This window comes from Tachypleus tridentatus, chromosome 4 (assembly GCF_004210375.1).
Source record: "Tachypleus tridentatus isolate NWPU-2018 chromosome 4, ASM421037v1, whole genome shotgun sequence".
In the NCBI taxonomy this organism is placed as follows: domain Eukaryota; kingdom Metazoa; phylum Arthropoda; class Merostomata; order Xiphosura; family Limulidae; genus Tachypleus; species Tachypleus tridentatus.
The window spans coordinates 114,544,637-114,554,629 of record NC_134828.1 but is presented as its reverse complement, the minus strand read 5'-3'; the positions used below and the strand labels follow the sequence as shown (position 1 = coordinate 114,554,629).

At 34.5% G+C, this 9,993-nt stretch overlaps 1 long non-coding RNA gene across 1 annotated transcript; it reads left to right on the top strand.

Moving 5' to 3' along the window:
- The first annotated feature begins 2,280 nt into the window (after positions 1 to 2,280).
- LOC143249912 (uncharacterized) lies at positions 2,281 to 7,941 on the top strand. Its single transcript, XR_013028036.1, has 3 exons — positions 2,281 to 2,436; positions 6,822 to 6,979; positions 7,660 to 7,941. It is a non-coding gene; the product is annotated as an uncharacterized LOC143249912 (long non-coding RNA).
- Positions 7,942 to 9,993: the final 2,052 nt, after the last annotated feature.

The window sequence follows — 9,993 nt, the reverse complement described above, 5'->3', positions numbered from 1 at the left end:
CGGCCTTTTAGCCTTGGAGTGTTATAAATTTACGATCAATCCCACTATTTGTTGGTAAAAGAGTAGCCCAAGAGTTGGCGGTAAGTGGTGATGATTAGCTACCTTTCCTCTAGTCTTACACTGCTAACTTAGGGACGGCTAGCGCAGATAGCCCTACTGCGCGAAATTCATGAACAAATAAACAAACTGTTGGATTAGCAATGATGCTATTAAAAATTGGTTCCTTTTGGAAAGAACACGTAAAGTAAATTTCTTCCAGTGCAAAGTATTCATAAACGCAGATCATAAAGATATGTTCAGCTTAAGTTTTTATAATTTCCAAGATGGCGGTATCTCCTGTACTAAACAACATCAGAAAGACAAAATTGGCTACCATAACTAACGTTATGTTTCAAAACTGACAAGAGGACGTTAATTATAGTATTTGTACAGTTCCGGATCCTATTTTTCAAATGTGGCTTGTTTATTTCTGTGTTAAGTAAATTTCTGTGTCTTTGTTTTTCTTATTTTGTATAAAAACTTTTATTACGGTAATAAAAGTGGAGTTTATATTGGATTACCACTGCTATCAAAATTGCAGTAATAAAGTGGATTAAATAGAGGATTATATGTTACATTACTGTTGCTATCACATAAGGTAAGCTTTACAAAAATACCGGGGGCGTTAATTATGGACGATATGATATGTGCTGACTTGAGGAACCAGCCAACCTGAAACGGATCTACGATATGACGTGTCCGCACGTGTAATTAAAGTAAGGCGTCTTGTAAAAGGTGAGACATCACAAGGTCAACAGCAGAAGCCGCCTACTGTTGCCCCAGGCAACAGTGTGTAATGTAATAAAACTATCTTTGTCTGGAGGTATAACTTCAGTCACGTGTACACAAGTTTCTTCTTCCACACATCAGTTCAACATCGCGTATCTCAATCACTGAAGAATAAAACAGATGTTTGCGATATTCTACATGGAAATATACTCGCCAAGTCTCAAACATATCGTCTATGCAATCGGATTACTCACACGAGCGCTAGGAAACAGTCGTTCTTGTACACTAAGTAGTTTGCTGATTGTTTGTTTGTATTTTGAATTTCATGCAAAGCTACACGAGGGCTATCTGCGCTAGTCGTCCCAAATTTAGCAGCGTAAGACCAGAGGGAAGGCAGTTAGTCATCACCACCCACCGCCAACTCTTAGACTACTCTTTTGCCAACGACTAGCGAGATTGACCGTCACATTATAACGCCTCCACGACTGAAAGGGCGAGCATGTTTGGTTTAAGGGGCAATTCAAACCCGAAACCTTCAGATTACGAGTCGAGCGTCCTAACCACCCGGTCATGCTGGGTTTTGCCAGGCAGTGATTGATGGGACTGTTGTTTTGTTATTTTCCCAGTTTTTATAGACCTATGAGTCTCACATCTGTTGTGGGAAAAGTTTTGGAAAGTGACAAAAAATCAAAGTCATTTATTGGATGGTTAATATGATTTATTAAGGAAATTCTTGCCTTAAAATACTTTGACATTCTTTCAAAGATTACTGCTAATGTAGATGAATGTAAGAATGAAAATTTGGTGTATTTGAATTTTCACAAAACGCAACATATAAGGTTTGTAAAATAAACATGAGTTAGCAAGTTGTATAGAAGAATGTCTGAAGAAAGCAGAGGGTGGTTACAAATGGGGTTCAGAGTGCAATCAAACTGGATTAATGTCACAAATGGAGCATGTCAAAGTTCAACCCTATGACCTTTACTCATTTCTACTTACATCATGGCACATATGACGAAATGGTCAATAAATTACTTAAATATGCAGATGATATTAAAGTATTTTGTGTTGCTGGCTGTGAAGAGGGTGCTGCTATTTTACAAAAGAATTTGCATCATCTAGTGAGTTGAACAAATAAATGGAAGATGGGTTTAATTATAATAAATACAAGATAATGCATGTGAGTTACCATAATTAAAATAATAAGAGTAATATGGAGTGGAATAACTTTAACAGTGTCATGAAATAAATGGATATTGGTGAAATGGTTGGTCAGTCTCTTAATCTATCAAGCAGTGAGATGTTGCAAGTGGTGGAGCAAATAAGATTTCAGGTTGTATCTAGGTCGCTGTGCTAATTTTAACCAAACTTTGGGAAATGACAGTTTCGTAAAAAGGACATCTTAATCAGGGTTCACTACCCCTTCATCCTATTGTTTCTGTTATTGAGCATTCATCATCTTCAATATAAGTTAACGTTAACTAAATTTGTAGACGGCGTCACGAGATGAAACACACACACAAACTACATTTTCTATAACGTGGCCAATGACCGTCAACTAATTAATCACGTGAAGACAAAGTAAACAAGTGAACCCTCAGTTCCACAGTGTTTCACCATTACCTGAAAGTGGTTGGTTGCACGCTACTTCCTACGTTGACAGTAATTGTAAGTAAATGGTATAATATATATATATGTGCATATTAAAGTAGTGTTACTATGTAGTTTCGAAAAGGGTCAACTTTGTAAGTAAACACACGGACTACACGCCTGTGTTGAAATGAAACGTGTTCGAAAAATGTGTGTAAACTAAACCTATGTTTTTGAATTTCGCGTAAAGCTACATGAAGGCTATCTGCGCTAGCGGTCCCTAGCTTAGCAGTGTAGAACTAGAGGGAAGGCAGCTAGTCACCACCACACACCGCCAATTCTTTGACTATGTTTTTACTAATGAGTAGTGAGATTGCATAATAACGTCCCCATGGCTGAAAGGACAAGCATGTTTGGTACGATAGGGATTAGAAGCTGTAACCATCAGAATATGTGTCGAGTGCCTTAACCACCTGGCTAAATCAATATTATATTAATATTAAACTTGTTATATACTGATGTTTAATATTTTTTTTATCAAACTAAAACCGAAAACATAAACTGTCGCAGCTGGATTTAAAAAAAAGTTTGTAATATCTTCTAAAGATTAAAGTACACCGCTGGTACAGCGGGTAAGTCTAGGAATTTACAACGCTAAGATCAAGGGTTTGATTCTCCTCGGTATACTCAGCAGATAGTCCGATGTGGCTTTGCTATTAAAAAACACACACCTAAAGATTAATTGTTGTTTGTTCCTAATCCGATTTCTCAGTTACATAAGGTATCAAAGAGATAAAAGATTTTACGGAAAACAAAATTGTGCACCGTTTAGAGTTGTAGGTAGGTCTTAAGTAACTGTGCTTATTAGCATGTTTCAAGGAGCATGTTAATAGTGTGTTTATTTTCTATGAATTTCAAGGAGAAAATTCAAAGAAAGGAAATGCCAAAGAAGTTTAACATAACAACAGTTTCATGTACATGAGGCACTCTGAAGTAAACTGGGACGACATTACTAATCGTTAGAAATTCTTAGAAACTAGGCACATTAATTATAATATAAAATTTAAATATCTACATAAATGTTTTGAGTGTAGGTTAGACGTCTTGTTTTTAAAGTACAGGGTGTTCAGAAAGTCACTGTGCAGTTTTGTAATCATATGTTTATTCAGTCTATTTCAAGCCAGCAACTGATAGCAGTGTTTAGAAACAAAATAAGAAGGATCCAGGTCTGTATTGATGACAACGGGGGTCTCTTTCAACATTGTTTATAATTGTCATTCATGTTTACCTCCTGTATTCTATATTGAAACATGTCTGTTAATAAATATATAAGTGCACAGTGACTTTCCGAACACCCTGTATATGCTGACCGCTTCTTCAGTTTCGCTGCTTCTATTGCTCGACGTAGCTATAAATAAACTAATTTATTTGTTAAATTTTGTTGAAGTTGAATCATATACCTACATTTCTGATACGTGTTTAAAGAAAAGTTTGAAATTAGACAGAACCTTAATGCTACAACTAATATTTCTCTTATATAAACATTTATCACAACACAAGCTATAATACTCTCAACAACCGTTGTGCTATAATACTCTCCAACAGCCGTTGTTTTAAAACTGCAAATATTCTTCCTGTTTGTTTTGAATTTCGCGCAAAGCTACTCGAGGGCTATCTGTGCTAGCCGTCCCTAATTTAGCAGTGTAACACTAGAGGGAAGGCAACTAATCATAACCATCCACTGCCAACTCTTGGGCTACTCCTTTACCAATGCATAGTGTGATTGAACATCACATTATAACGCCCCCACGGCTAAGAAAGTGAGCATGTTTGGTGTAACGGGGATTTGAACACCACTCGGATTACGTATCGAGTGCCTTAACCGCCAGGCCTCCTGTTGGTTTTCTCACCCATTTTAATTCAAACCAAGACTAGAACGAGGTAGGTTGTACCATTTTTTTACTCGATGTTTCATATTTTTTAAAAACCTGAATATAACTTATTTACTAAGCTTTATAAATTATAGTTGAATTCTATGGTATCAATATAGTAATTGTTGACTGTTTGGCTATTCAATTGTATATATAAAGCCTAAAAATGTTTGTTCCATATCCTCCACGTGCGAAATTTTAAAAAGATTAGAAACCTTATATCCAGCAGCAACCGAGTTCAAAGGTCATAACTAGAAGAGATAATTAATTGCTCTACGTCTTTTCTTAGTTTGTGTATTTTAAGAAAAATAAATGTGATAACTTTCATTATATCTGTGTAGTCTATATGCATATATAAGGTACATAATAATTGAAATTGACTGATTATTACTATATAATAAAAAAGTAATGTATACATATATATATAAATACGATTTGCCCCTGAAGAAAAAAAGTCTAACTTCCGAAAGCGCTCGGGTTATAGGGTTTCTAGTTCATTTTTATCAAGACTTGTAATATTTACTAAAGGTCTATCAAATTTAGTGAAGATACTATTAGTACGAAAACTAATATTAATTTTTGTTTTATTTTCTTAGAATATCTTAAGTTGAAGGTAGTTGTATCAATGAAAATGGTATCCATAAAACTAATCTATAACTGAGTAACTTAAATTGGTATTAGAAAACACATTTCGGTTTTCACTATTAAAACATTAGCCTGTTGTTTATCCTAACCTATGCCTTGAATCATAACAGTGAGTAAAGTTTCGTGTCCGTATTTGAAAATGTTAAGAATATTCCCTTTTAATTTCCTGAATCAATAAGTGGTTTCGTGTATGAAATTAAGACACAATTTTTAAATTTCGTGTTTTTCACAATTAGTATGTTTGGACAACGTTGGTCCATTTTGTTGTTCATATGGTATATTGTATGTAAACTAATAATACTGTATTATTAATATATTCAGTACATATTATAGAACTGAATTGCTTTTCCAAGGTTCAAGAAATATATATGATATAGAGACACGATAACAAGGAAGTGTTATAATTTGAGTTACGTGACAGAAATAACAGTTAACATACTATGTAGCATAACAACATGGGTGATAACTCAATGCTGTCTGTCCAAACGTGTTGCTTGTGAAACACAATGCATGTAGGAGAGAAACATCACTTTTTAGAAATCTACATGTTTATAGTCCAATGTTTGTAAAATTTATAAAATTAAATAAATCACTCAATTACACCCAGCTGGGTGTTTTCACTCACCTTTGTCGTAGTTTGTAATGTTTCCTTCTTAAATTTCTGATATAGACGAATTTGCTTCCGCATATTGGTTCAAACTTGACACATTACATCGTAATGAATTGAACATTAGTATGTGATACAAATTAATAAATGTAGTTAACCATTTAAGAAACATAATAGTATAGCAATTACATTACATACAAATACAGTGACGATAGAAATGAAAACAACAACAACCCTGCATTAACAGTTATGGAATTCTCTTCACAACCCGTCGAAGAGTAACCAATAAGTTAATACAATACGTTATAGTTAAACCAGATACAATAGCAACAATAAATAGGTAACTACTTCTAACCACGTGTCCTCATCCTTACAAGATTCACTTGTATACAAGTACAATAATACATTATAGTTAAACCAGGTACAATAGCAACAATAAATATGTAACTACTTCTAACCACGTGTCCTCATCCTTACAAGATTCGCTTGTATACAAGTACAATAATACATTATAGTTAAACCAGATACAATAGCAACAATAAATAGGTAACTACTTCTAACCACGTGTCCTCATCCTTACAAGATTCGCTTGTATACAAGTACAATAATACATTATAGTTAAACCTGATACAATAGCAACAATAAATAGGTAACTACTTCTAACCACGTGTCCTCAACCTTACAAGATTCACTTGTGTACAAGTACAATACATTATAGTTAAACCAGATACAATAGCAACAATAAATAGGTAACTACTTCTAACCACGTGTCCTCATCCTTACAAGATTCACTTGTATACAAGTACAATAATACATTATAGTTAAACCAGGTACAATAGCAACAATAAATAGGTAACTACTTCTAACCACGTGTCCTCATCCTTACAAGATTCACCTATATACAAGTACAATAATACATTATAGTTAAACCAGGTACAATAGCAACAATAAATAGGTAACTACTTCTAACCACATGTCCTCATCCTTACAAGATTCACTTCTATACAAGTACAATACATTATAGTTAAATCAGGTACAATAGCAACAATACATAATTACTTGTACCTATGTGTTCTCCTTATATGTAAGTAGGTAAATAATTCGTTGATTTAAAGATAGGTCATTGTTTCTCTATATTTGATTTATCTTCAAAGTGAAAGAAATAAAACAAAGTCCCGCATTTTACTTGTGAAATTATATTTATATACCTTGGAACACGAAAGCTGTTGGCTACGTTTACTAAAGTTGTCCAATAATTTTATTTTACTTAAAATAAACAGGAAGTTTGGAGTCAACACAGAAGGATACCATCATGAAGCAAACACTGTTGACTCTTGTTGTTATTGTGTCTATAACAATCTGTTGGTTTGTGGCAATGTGCACTGAAGCAAAACGCTATGAATCTCCTTTTCCAGTATGTTCTGCGAGATTCGAGTCCGTAAGTAGCCCGTTTTTCAGATAATGCTTTTTACTCAATGCATATGTAACCGATTATAGCGTAAGAAACCAATTAAAGTAATGCAATAAGCTTTAAACTGAGTTACTTTAATGAACCTACAGACTGACAAAACGTTTACTATTTCTTAATACTTAAATATCGGATACATTACGCGCACGAACTGTACACAAATACACGCCTCACCGTTTTTTTCTGTATTCAAATTAATTATCTACGTTTACTATTAATTAGCGTTTACGCAGCTTTAACTTTATTTAAAGCCGTTCAAATTAAGATTATCTACGATTTATAAAGATATTCTTATACCATTAAACATGTATTAATCGACAACTTATTAATCAGAGTTACTGTTTCACGTGCCAGTTTTCTGACTGATTGTGCTCATGTCTGTTTTTAACTACTAGATATACAAGAATAAAGCAAGTTGTATGACACGTATATCTAGAGCGAAGAAATATCGAGAGATTGATTTTAGAAACAAACAACAAGACACATGCTGAATAAAAATACACTTCATGTATTTAAGTGATTAAATATATGTGTAAAATACGAAATACAAACTGATGATTTAATATACGTAAGTTTTACCTATGTAGGGAAATCTGTTGTTAGATTTACATTGTTCTGGTTATTAATAAAATATATAATATTTCATTCAGTGCCTCAACCGCCCTTGCTGTATTCCTTATGACTGCAGTCTCGGTAAATGTATTTGAAAAGGAAAAAAAAAAAGTACCCTTGAGGTCATATCGACACTTTGAAAATGGAGAAACAACTCTGTTTTAATCATATATCTTCTAAATGTTATATGTATTAATGATCCATTATTGAACGTAATCAAAATGTTGTTGTTTTATTAATAACATAGTGTTTCTCAATAATTATTCCTATATGTTCTGTATACATTTTTTAAAGACAAATAAAACAGTGTTTAACTTTCACTACAATGTTTTTTCTTTGTTAAATCAAGCTTACTCGGATAAGAAAGAATTCGAATTCACTACGACTGATTTAGGAACTTGTTTCTTTAGGTTATAAAACAACGATTCATTACCAGTAATATAATTAGAAGAACCTATAAAAAGAATAAACCTTGTGTTTTAAATTGTAATAAATTACCGGCAGTTTGATCAGAAGAACCTATAAAAATAAGGGTCACGGTGTTTCATGCTGTAATAAATTACCAGCAATATGATTAGAAGAACCTATAAGAATAAGGGACCCGGTGTTTCATGCTGTAATAAATTACCAGCAATATGATCAGAAGAACCTATAAGAATAAAGGACCCGGTGTTTCATGTTGCAATAAATTACCAGCAATATGATTAGAAGAACCTATAAGAATAAGGGACCCGGTGTTTCATGCTGTAATAAATTACCAGCAATATGATTAGAAGAACCTATAAGAATAAGGGTCCCGGTGTTTCATGTTGCAATAAATTACCAGCAATATGATTAGAAGAACCTATAAGAATAAGGGTCCCGGTGTTTCATGTTGCAATAAATTACCAGCAATATGATCAGAAGAACCTATAAGAATAAGGTACCCGGTGTTTCATGCTGTAATAAATTACCAGCAATATGATCAGAAGAACTTATAAGAATAAGGGACCCGGTGTTTCATGTTGCAATAAATTACCAGCAATATGATTAGAAGAACCTATAAGAATAAGGGTCCCGGTGTTTCATGTTGCAATAAATTACCAGCAATATGATTAGAAGAACCTATAAGAATAAGGGACCCGGTGTTTCATGTTGCAATAAATTACCAGCAATATGATCAAAAGAACCTATAAGAATAAGGGTCCCGGTGTTTCATGTTGCAATAAATTACCAGCAATATGATTAGAAGAACATATAAGAATAAGGGACTCGGTGTTTCATGTTGTAATAAATTACCAGCAATATGATCAGAAGAACCTATAAGAATAAGGGACTCGGTGTTTCATGTTGTAATAAATTACCAGCAATATGATCAGAAGAACCTATAAGAATAAGGGACTCGGTGTTTCATGTTGTAATAAATTACCAGCAATATGATCAAAAGAACCTATAAAAATAACATATTTCGGCAAGCCTGTCGGGGATCATGACAAACCCTGGGCACCTCATTTTACCTGCGAACACTGCAAAAAACCCTAGAAGGTAAGACGGACAATTTTTGTTTGCTTGAGTAATAAGATTTTATATTATACACATTTTGGATATTTTAAAATTCAGTGCACCTCAAAGAGGAATACAACAACGTCAAGACCTTGTTAGAAGTCTTGAAGCATGATGAGTATGGCTGGGAGGTTATGAGGGTCTTCAAAATGGTGGCATTCTTGATGGGTCTCCAAGGAGGCTTTCCAAAGTTTCCCTTTTGTCTTTGCCTTTGGGACAGTAGGGACACCACAGCGCACTACAACAGGAAGCACTGGTCTCAACGGACCAAGTTCTCTGTGAGGAAGCACAAAGTCAAGTGTGAGCCACTAGTGGACCTCCAAAAGGTGTTGTTCCCACCATTACACATAAAACTGGGTCTTATGAAACAATTTGTCACAGCTCTTAATAAGGAGTCTGCAGCCTTCTAGTACTTTCGAAACTTCTTCCCTAAGCTGTCTGAGGCAAAGGTCAAAGCTGGTGTTTTCGTAAACAAATAAGGAAAATTTTGGAGTACACAGAATTCCCCAAGAAGCTCAGTAGGAAGGAAAAAAAACCTGGGGCAGCTTTGTTGCAGTGGTTCGGGGCTTCTTGGGCAATCACAAGCCTGAAGATTATGTGGAACTGGTTGAGGTTCTGGTGAATAACTACAGCAAAATGGGCTGCAGGATGTCCCTGAAAGTACATATCCTTGACGCTCATCTTGATAAATTCATGGAGAACATGGTAGCATACTCAGAGGAGCAAGGCGAGCGCTTTCACCAAGATATACTGGACTTTGAACGTTGCAACCAAGGAGGGTATAAGGAAAACATGATGGGAGGCTATATTTGGGGGCTGATACGTGAAAG